Below are 10,542 nucleotides of genomic sequence, written 5' to 3'. Positions count from 1 at the left end.
TCTCCTTTCAATATTCATTGAATCACAACATTAAAAGAATAAGCACATCGTGTCTCAATTCAATTTGGCCTAAAAGTCTTACACATGATTCTCAATCGAATTCACCATATATTTTTACGTCATAAATATAAACCTATGATCACAAGGTCATCATAGAAAATCATTCTTATAGACATAATTCATTCATTTACATTCTTACAACATACCAAGCTTAATGCTCATGAGTTTTAAGTACATACCTGTACTATCTCATAACATAACCATATACTTATTCTTCTTATTGACTTACCCCTCGGGTTTTCTGTCAAGTTACTCGATAATTTACCCATTGAACACTTGGACTACTATTGGATACATGAAAAATCTTATGCCATTGCCATATCTCAAATATGGTCTCATAAGAAATCTCATATGATGCCAATGTCCAAGACATGGTCTTACTCTTAGAACCCATTTCATTGCCGATGCCATATCCCATATATGGTTTTATACGGGATCTAGTTACTCACGGGTCTGCTCACACAAGCTATCAGATATCCGCAACACATGTCGAACTACCCAACCACCAGTAGAATGTACAAGACTAGCACTTGGAACCATATAAACATATATCACATGTCTTATGAGCTCAGACCACATATCTCATGAGGTCAGATCACATAGTTCCTAGTGACATGTCACTCATATTCTAAAATATTCCTAAGGTTCAAACAAGATTTCCATACTTATCGCATCACTGTCAGACTTGTTCGTAATGTCGATCTCAATGTACATAGTATCCATCATTTTCTCACGGAATGATCAAGGCACACTTATAATAGTAATAAAGCATTAAAATTCACTTGATGTCAAAGCAATAGAAATATGACATAACATCACATATGAACTTACCATACATGCAATATTTAAGCATTTAAAATAGAGTACATATTGCATTACTCGCATACGAACTTACCTCGATACCAAAAATGGTGAAAAAGACCTAACCATCAAATACGCGTTTTTCCCCGGTTCTAGGTCCAAACCTCACTTTCCTTGATCTAAACTATCACATTTAGCTTATTTATTAGTCAAATTATTCATTGTGACCCAAAAATCATATTATGGCAAAATTATATTTTTGTCCCTAAACTTTGTCATATTTACACTTTTGCCTTTAGGCTCGTAAAATAATTTTCATTCAATTTCTTTGTTCTTTAAGCCTAGCCGAACCCTTTTTATAACTATAGCCACCCACATTTTTCATTTTATCAGACTTTTATGACATATTTCATAACTTTTACAAAGTAGTTCTTTTAGGCATTTTTACCGAAAATCGCTTAGTAAAAGATGTTTATCACACATATAATCCTCCATTAAACATCAAATTACATGTATGACACACATAGATAATTTTTTTAACATGAACCCTAGCTCAAATAAATGGTAGAGATAGGTAGATCTTGTTACGAGAATTTCAAAAACGTAAAAATCATTAAAAACGGGGCTAAAACGGACTTGCAATCGAGCTTGGAAGCTTGAAAAAACCTAGCCATGGTTTCCCCTTGGAAATTCGGCCATGGGGTTGAAGATGGACAAAAATTGGCTTTTTTTTTAATTAATTTTAATTATTAAATGACAAAAATGCCCCTAACTTAAAAATATTCTATTTCACCTATTTCATTCCACTTTTGTCCAACAAATTAACCAATGGTCTAATTACCATTTAAGGACCTCCAATTTAAAATTTCATTGCAATTAGACACCTCTAGCTTCTAGAACTCAAGTTTTACACTTTTTACGATTTAGTCCTTTTGACTAAATTGAGTGCTCAAACTTCAAAATTTTCAAACGAAATTTTCACGAAATCATTAAGTGAAATTGTAGACCATAAAAATATAATAAAAATAAATTTTATTATGTTAGATTTATGGTCTCGAAACCACTATTTCGACTAGGACCAAAATCGGGCTGTTACAATCTTACTCGGGTCAACTCTAATACCATCACCCGAAACAATGTGGCCCAAAAATCCAACTTCTCTAAGCCAAATTTCACTTTTACTAAACTTAGCATACAATTGCTTGTCTCTCAAAGTTTGCCAAACCCGTCTCAAGTGCTTGGCATGCTCGATCTCATCATGAGAATAAATCAGTATATCATCAATATAAACAACAACAAATTTATCCAAATACGGTAGGAAAATACGGTTCATCAAATCCATAAATACAGCAGGAGCATTTGTTAAACCAAAAGGCATAACCAAAAATTCATAGTGACCATACCTCGTCCGAAATGCAGTTTTCGACACATCAGACTCCTTAACTCTCAACTGGTAGTAACCGGACCTCAAGTCTATCTTTGAAAACATTACAGATCCCCTCAATTGATCAAAAAAATCATCGATCCTTGGCAAAGGATACTTGTTCTTTATGGTTACCTTACTGAGCTGTCGGTAGTCAATGCACAATCTCATTGAACCATCTTTCTTTTTCACAAATAATACTGGTGCACCCCACAGAGAATAACTAGGTCTCGTAAAACCTTTATTTGTTAATTCTTGCAACTGAACTTTCAACTCTTTTAATTTTGTCAAATCCATCCTATACGAAGCAATCGAAATAGGTGCAGTACCAGGAATTAACTCAATACCAAACTCAACTTCCCTAATAGGACGTAATCCGAGCAATTCTTCCAGAAACACATTCGAATACTCACATACTACCTGCACTGATTCAATTTTCAACTCAGACTCTTTTGTATTCAACACAAAGCCAAGATAAGCTTCACAACCTTTTCTCATACATTTCTGAGCAGTCATAGAAGAAATCATTACAGGCAAGCTATCTGATTCATCTGATTCAATTCGAAGAATGTCACCACTTTCCCATTTCAATTCAATGATTTTCCTTCCACAGTTTACTACTACATCATGCATGCTCAACTAATCCATACAAAGTATTATATCAATTCATCAAACGGAAAAAGCATAAGATTAGCCGAAAAACAGTGACCTCTAATCATCAAAGGGCAATTCTTACATACATTGTTAACTAACACATACTTGCCTAGAGGGTTTGACACTTTTATCACAAATTCTGTAGACTCAACAGGCATATTCATGCTAGACACCAATTTCACACAAATATACGAATGGGTAGATCCCGGATCAATCAAAGCAACAACAGAAGTATCATAGAGAGAAAAGGTACTCGTAATCACAACAGGAGAGGAAGCCTCTTCGCGAGCGCAAATGGCATAAGTCCTCACAGGTGCTCTACCCTCGGACCTCACAGTCGAATCTCTAGGTGCACTTTTGCTAGTCTCTCAATTTCTCGAGTTTCTCTGTGGCCTCCCTCTATGTACAGTATTGCCCGATCTTGCACTCTAAAATTTCTCTTTTTCAACCATCTCAGGATAATCCTTGATAAAATGATCATGTGAGCTGCATTTAAAACGTGTTTGGTTATTCATCTAGCATTCACCCGAGTGACGTCTGCCACAATGTTGACACTCAGGTGTATTAGGTCCAGCGTTACCCACACTCGCTATCGAAGTAATCTGAGCCTTATGACTCGAATACTATTTCCCATGGTTTCTATTCGAAAACCCAACTGAAGCACTTGATCGAGTATTAAACTCTCTCAGTTTCTTAGATAAAGACTAAAATGACTTACCCATCTGTCTCCTCTTCAAATCTCGGGACTCTAACTCAGCTTTTCTTTTCTCTTTAGTCAATTCCTCAGCCTTACAAGCTCTCTCTATGAGCATTACAAATTCTTTCAGTTCAAGGACACTCACCAACATTCGGATGTCTTCGTTTAAACCATCTTCAAAAATTTTACACATGATGGCCTCAATTTTACAAACTCACGCTCATATTTCGTTATTGTCATTCGGTCTTGTTTTAACTCGAGGAATTTTTTCCTTTTCTGATCAATAAACCTCTGGCTAATGTACTTCTTACGGAACTCTTTTTTGAAAAATTCCCAATTAACTCTCTCCCTTGGTACCACCGACACAAGGGTGTTCTATGACAGATAAGCCGAGTCTCTCAGGAGGGACACAACACATTTCATACATTCCTCAGGTGTGCATGATAACTCATCAAATACCCTGACTGTATTCTCGAGCCAGAATTTTGCCCTCTCATGATTATCATCTATACTTGCTCGAAACTCTTTGGCTCGTTGTTTTAGTATCTTATCAACTGGAGGTCTGTTTAGTCTCATGAAGTCCATAACTTAGGGTGCTATAGGAATACGATGAGGAATAGGTGGAGGTGGAGGGGGTTGAGCATTCGGTTCGTTAGAACTATGAACTCTGTATACCATGCATCCATCATATAGAGAAAGGCTTCCTTGCCTCCTTCTCCTTGACTAACTGTAGAGGGGTCTACTATCAGACGGAGCTACCCCTTCAACGGGAGCAGCTGCGTTACTTTCAACATCATCTGCCACTGCTCTGTCAGGATCCGTTTACTATATGAAAACACATTCTAAAATCACCAGGAGTCGTCACACTATCATAATATATGTATGGTATGTATAGCTAGACTCGTACACATGCTATGTTTGTTTGAGAATTGACTAAATCGTAGCTTTGATACCATTAAATGTAACACCCCTTACCCGTATCTGACACCGAGTCAGGGTCCGAGGCTTTATCAGACTCAAACATAAACATCCATAAATAACCGGGCCATAAAATTTTGCCCAAATTAAAACCATACACTAACATAAATATCGTCCCTTATATGGGCCCATAAGGTCCAAAACATACATTGGGTGGGGTTCGGGATTAAACAAAGAACTTACAAAAACAACATTTAGAAATTTTTCTTATTTTGGAGGTATACACACCTGAGTGGGTAGGCCATGTGATCACACACGCCCGTGTCCTTAGCCCGTGTAGCTTTCTGTTTATGACATCATCAACAAAATAGGGTCACACAGCCAAATCACACGCCCATGCACTTAGGCCGTGTGGCGAATTAAATTCCAAAAATTAGGTGCAAACTTCACACGGCCAGAGTACATGCCCATGTCCTGAGGCCATGTCCTTCACAGAGATGAGACACACAGCCGTGTCTCTGCCCGTGTATTTACTACTGTGCATTCTATTTTACCTAATTAGGGTACAAGGGACACAAGGCCGGATTACACGACCATGGGGTAGATGTCACACGTAGCCTAGACACAAGCCCGTGTGTCTACCAATGTGGACAACTTTGAGGCTACTTTCCAAGCCACTTATCACCCTTATTTGCACTAACACATACATGACTTCAAGGGAACTTGACATGGCATAATTGAGTACTTAAACATACACAAACAAAACATGATTATGGTATTATCATGTTACCTTATACATGCACAAGACACCATACTTTATCAAGCCCATCTTACCAACTCTCACTTAAGTCATGGTTATCATTATTTTAAACAAATCCCAATTAAATCTTTAAGCATTCATAGCCACAACACATCTCATCACATACACACAACCACTAACCACTTCACAATTGCATGGGCACATGTATGCTTGAATAAATAGGCTTACAACCCAATAATCATTAAGCCATATCTCATGGCCTTATCAAAATGAATCAACTATCAATACAAGCCAACACATTTGGCTAAACCAATATGACATATAACAAAAAGACCAAGTCCATATACATGCCATACTCAAAATGTTAAGACTAACTATACCCAAAATGTCCAATTGATAGTGTGATCGAGTCTCCGACATCCTTCAATTCCCAGCTAGCTTGGCGATACTATAGGAAATGGAAAAGAGAAGGGAGTAAGCATAAAGCTTAGTAAGTTCACATGCAAATAAATAGCAACATAATCATGAATATTATACAATTAACATAGCATAATTTACATATATGTCATCATAGTTTCATAGGCATAACTTACACATTTTCAATCTTACCAAAAGTTCATCACATACTGAGCTCATTCATATGAGTTTTTCGTACATACCTGTACCAACTCGTAACACATTCTCATAATTCCTCACCATTGACTTACTTTCCGACTAACTCACTGATTTACCCATTGAACACTTGGAATACTATCGGATACACGAAAAGCTTGTACATAGTGCTTCATACGTAGCCACATGCTACCTCATATCACATATCACACATTTCTCACTCTCGAGCTAATCACGGGCCTACTCACACAAGCTAATAGTCAAGACGTAACTACACGGGCTACTCACACAAGCTGATAGGTATCAGCAACATATGCTGGGATTCCTAGCCACCGGTAGACGTACAAGACCAACACACGGATCACATTACATACATCACATAATCTCATGAGCTCATAATCACATAGTTCCCAGTGACATGTTACTCGTATCCTAATCTATTCCTAAGGTTCAAATGGAATTTTCTCGATGTCACATCTTCATCGAACTCGTTCACAATGTCATTCTCATTGACCATAACATTGTTCATATGCTCATTATAAAAATTAAACATAGAAACTCATTCATTAATAAAGTATTAAATCATGATACAACATTGCATTATTTTTACATGAACTTACGTCAGTACAAAAATAGTAAAAATGGATCTAATCGTCGTACGCCTTATTTTTCCCCCAATCAAAGTCCGTTCCTCATTTTTATTACTCTATAATACCGAATTTAGCTTATTTAATACACACATTATTCAATTCAGTCCATTACTCATCTTTGATAAAATTACCTTTTTACCTCTAAACTTTCACATATTTACAAATTAGTCTTTAGGCCCGTAAAATGAAATATGTCCATTTTCTTTGTCACCCAAGCCTAGCAAAACCTATATCATACTTATAACAGCCCACATTTTCTTTCAAATCATATTTTTACCACCTATTTTACAACTTTTGTAAAAAGGTCCTTTTAAGTGTTTTCACAAAAAATCACTTAGAAAAAGATGTTTATCACACATCAAACTTTCAATTCCTCCATTAAACATCAAAATAAATGCATGTCACACATGGGTCAATTTTTAAACATGAACCCTAACTCAAAATAAGGCTAGAAATAGGTAGATCATGCTTCAAGGATCTCAAAAACATAAAGAACATTAAAAACGGGGTAGGGTGTACTTACAATCGAGCTTGAAAGTTGAAGAAAAACCCCAACTATGGCCCTTCTAATTTTCAGCACACACAAGAAGAAGATAAGGAAATTTTGTTTCATTTTTCCCTTTTTATTCTTTTATTAACTAAATGGCAAAAATGCCCTTAAGGCATTTTTTTAAAATTTTACCTACCCATGCCCATTTTTGTCCATAAAATTAGAAATTAGGCAAATTGCTATTTAAGGACCTCTAATTAATAATCCATGGGAATTTCATGCTTAGAACTTCTAGAACTCATATTTTGCAACTTTTGCAATTTAGTCCTAGAAGTTAAATTGGACACTTATTCGCAAAATTTCTTCATGAAACTTTCACACAATCATGGAAACATGCCATAGAATTTAAAATATTTATAAAATAATTATTTTTACTTCAAATTTGTGGAACCACTATTTCGACTAGACCCTAATTCGAGATGTTACACCGGGCTTTCTTGTTCAATCAACTAACTAATACCCTAGCAAGATCTTTCGATTCATCCTTTGGAATATTGAGTTAGCAAGGACTTTTTATCTTTCAACCTCAAAGTCCAGACCGATTCAAGGCTAAGGTGTTCACGGATAGGCCATACCACATTTGGGTTAAGTCTTACCTTGATGACTTCCAAGGGTTGTTAGGCCTAGGGTTTAGATTCTTCCTTTCTTAAATAATTGATCTGTTAAGAAATCCCTACAAAACATTTAATTGTTCATACCTTCACTCGCTAATCCCCCACAAGAGGATTAGCTCCTCAATGATCTAATAAACGATATAAACTTGATGGAAAGAATGAACATAAAGAAAAATTCAATAATAGAGTTTAGAATAAGCCTAATTTGTATTGAAATTAAGCGTAGAATCTGGTTTCTCCACAAAAGTAAATAACAGAACAAAAATAAAATCTAAAACCTAAAAGATAGAAAAGACTAAAGACTAATTAAAGAGAAAATTATACAATATATGAATGGTCTATAACATGTTGCAACATCCAATGCTTCGTGTTGCAACTTGTTTATATACATCATCTTCTAGCAAGTTCTTTCAAGAATTCATCATTTTATCCAATCGCTTTATAGGTATTATTGCTCTTTTGCACAATTTTGTTATCAGATAAGGAAAGAATATACGTTTTTCCAAATTTCTTACGCATCCAACCATATTCTTATATATCCACATACCAATACATATTTGCTTTTTTTGTAGCATTCTATATGTAATAATTGCGTGGATTGGGTTGACGTCGGACACGTCCGTTGTGGGCTAAATTTTTGAACATACATACTCCATCCAAATTTTGGCTTTTGGCGTCATTAACGTTTGGTTGAATGTTCCGGGTATTGTTTTTCCCTTCTGATATGTCCATTTGTTCTTTTCCTTCTGTAAAAAATCTCAAAATCTCCTATGTGTCAACGTTTTTGAACTCTATGAGATCTATTTTGTAAAGATAATCTCGATAATAATACGGTGCATCATAAAATTGACAGATACTTCATTTACCAGTATATTAACCCCTTTGATCTTGACAGAAGATCGCATCTCATAGAACGGTCTTTTCGCTTCCCTCTCTTTTAATGCTAGATAAAATTCTTGCACCACGAGAATTATTATGGGTTCTTCAAGTGGCAAACAAAAGTTGGTCCACTCCTTTTCTGTTGTGATCTCCCACACACCTTTACAATCCCTCATTAAGGGATCAAATCCTTGTTCTTGAAAAAAGTATAAGGCTGCAGCTATTGTAAATATTTATCTATATCGCTCTATTGGAATTCAATAGATGGGCTTGAAATGCTTGCACAATTGCCATTCTTCAGACCTAATCTTCTTCTATAATCTTTTGTTCTGAAAATTAATGAGCCTTTCATAGTAAAATTGTATTTCTTCTCATCGATTGTAGATGCTGAGTGACTTATTTATTGTAACATCCCAAAATAGGGCCTAAATGGAACAGTGGTTGCGAAACTACAAATCCGAGATAGAAAAGTTTATTCCGATTAATTTTTATAATTTACCGAGTGATTAGATGCATATGTTAGAGTACCGATGGAAAATTTTATAGATAGCATGCTTAATTTACCTACTAGGGCTTAATTGAAAAAGTTGATAAATATGAGTTTTAGATGCTAAAGGATTAAATTGAAGAGCATAATTGAAGTAGAGGTCCTTAAATGGAAATTAGACCATTAGGTTTTCCTGGACAAAAATGGACATACATAGATAAAAATAACTAAAGTTTTAATGAAGGGTATTTTAGTCATTTGGTAATTAAAAGATTAAAAAAGGGAAAAATATGGCAAAATGTGCCCATCTTCTTCATTAGGCTGAAATTTCAAGGGTTCTTCATAGCTAGGGTTTTGTCAAGCTTTCAAGCTTCATAGTAAGTGATTCCAAGCCTCTTTTTAATGTATTTACGTTTTTGAAGTCCCGGTAACTTGATTTAGCTTATTCTAGCAATAATTTAACCTAGGGTTCATATTTGGAAAAATACCCATAGGTGAAATGTGTTTATTTTGATATGGTAGAATATGAAGCTTGAAATTATGTTAAACGACTTGAGCTAAGCGATTTTAAGCGAAAACGAGTAAAACAATATAATCAGTAAAAATATCTAATGGTCATAAGTACATGTTAGAGTGGGAATTTGATGTTGTCATAGGTAAATAAATGATCAGCATGTCATAAAACATAAGAATTAGGGATAAAGTTTTATTTTCGAGCCTTAGGGAAGAAGTGTAAATATGCAAAAGTTTAGAGGCAAAATCATAATTTTTTCAAAATTAGAGTTAAAGACTGTTTTGATAAATGTGAATATTAAATAAGTTAAATTTTCTATTATAGATCAAGAAGAACGAAATTCAGCGTTAGACCGAGGAAAGAAAAAGGTTGATGACTAAATCAAAATATTTGATCGTATTTTGTATCGAGGTAAGTTTGCAGTAAATAAAAGTAATTTTTTAATTAATGATTTTATTTTTCAACATCTATATATTTATTTTGTAAATTTATTTCTTGAAGATTCAAGCAAGAATTGATAGAGAAATGATACTTAAAAGTCCCGGTTGAGCCTTAGGAATGTGTAGGATACAAATGTCATGACATTAGGGTTTAAGAATACCAAGTAAGACCATGCCAAGGCATGGCATTGGTAAGTTTTACAAGGCAAGGAAATCATGTAAGACCATGTCAAGACATGGCATTGATAAACTACGGTAAGGCAAAGATCCCATGTAAGACCATGCCAAGGCATGGCAATGGTGAGTTCATAAGGCAAGGATACCACGTAAGACCATGTCAAGACATGGAAATGGTAAGTCTAAAAAGGAAAGGTACTTGTGTATCCTTAGTATTCCAAGTGGTTCAACAAAAAATTTAAAGAGTGTACCAAAGGGAAGGTAAGATAAGTCCATGTTCGAAAGGTTCAGGTTATCTTGATAATT

The sequence above is a fragment of the Gossypium arboreum genome, chromosome 6, assembly GCF_025698485.1.
Source record: "Gossypium arboreum isolate Shixiya-1 chromosome 6, ASM2569848v2, whole genome shotgun sequence".
NCBI classification, from domain to species: Eukaryota; Viridiplantae; Streptophyta; class Magnoliopsida; order Malvales; family Malvaceae; genus Gossypium; species Gossypium arboreum.
Note: the sequence above shows the minus strand (reverse complement) of the source record.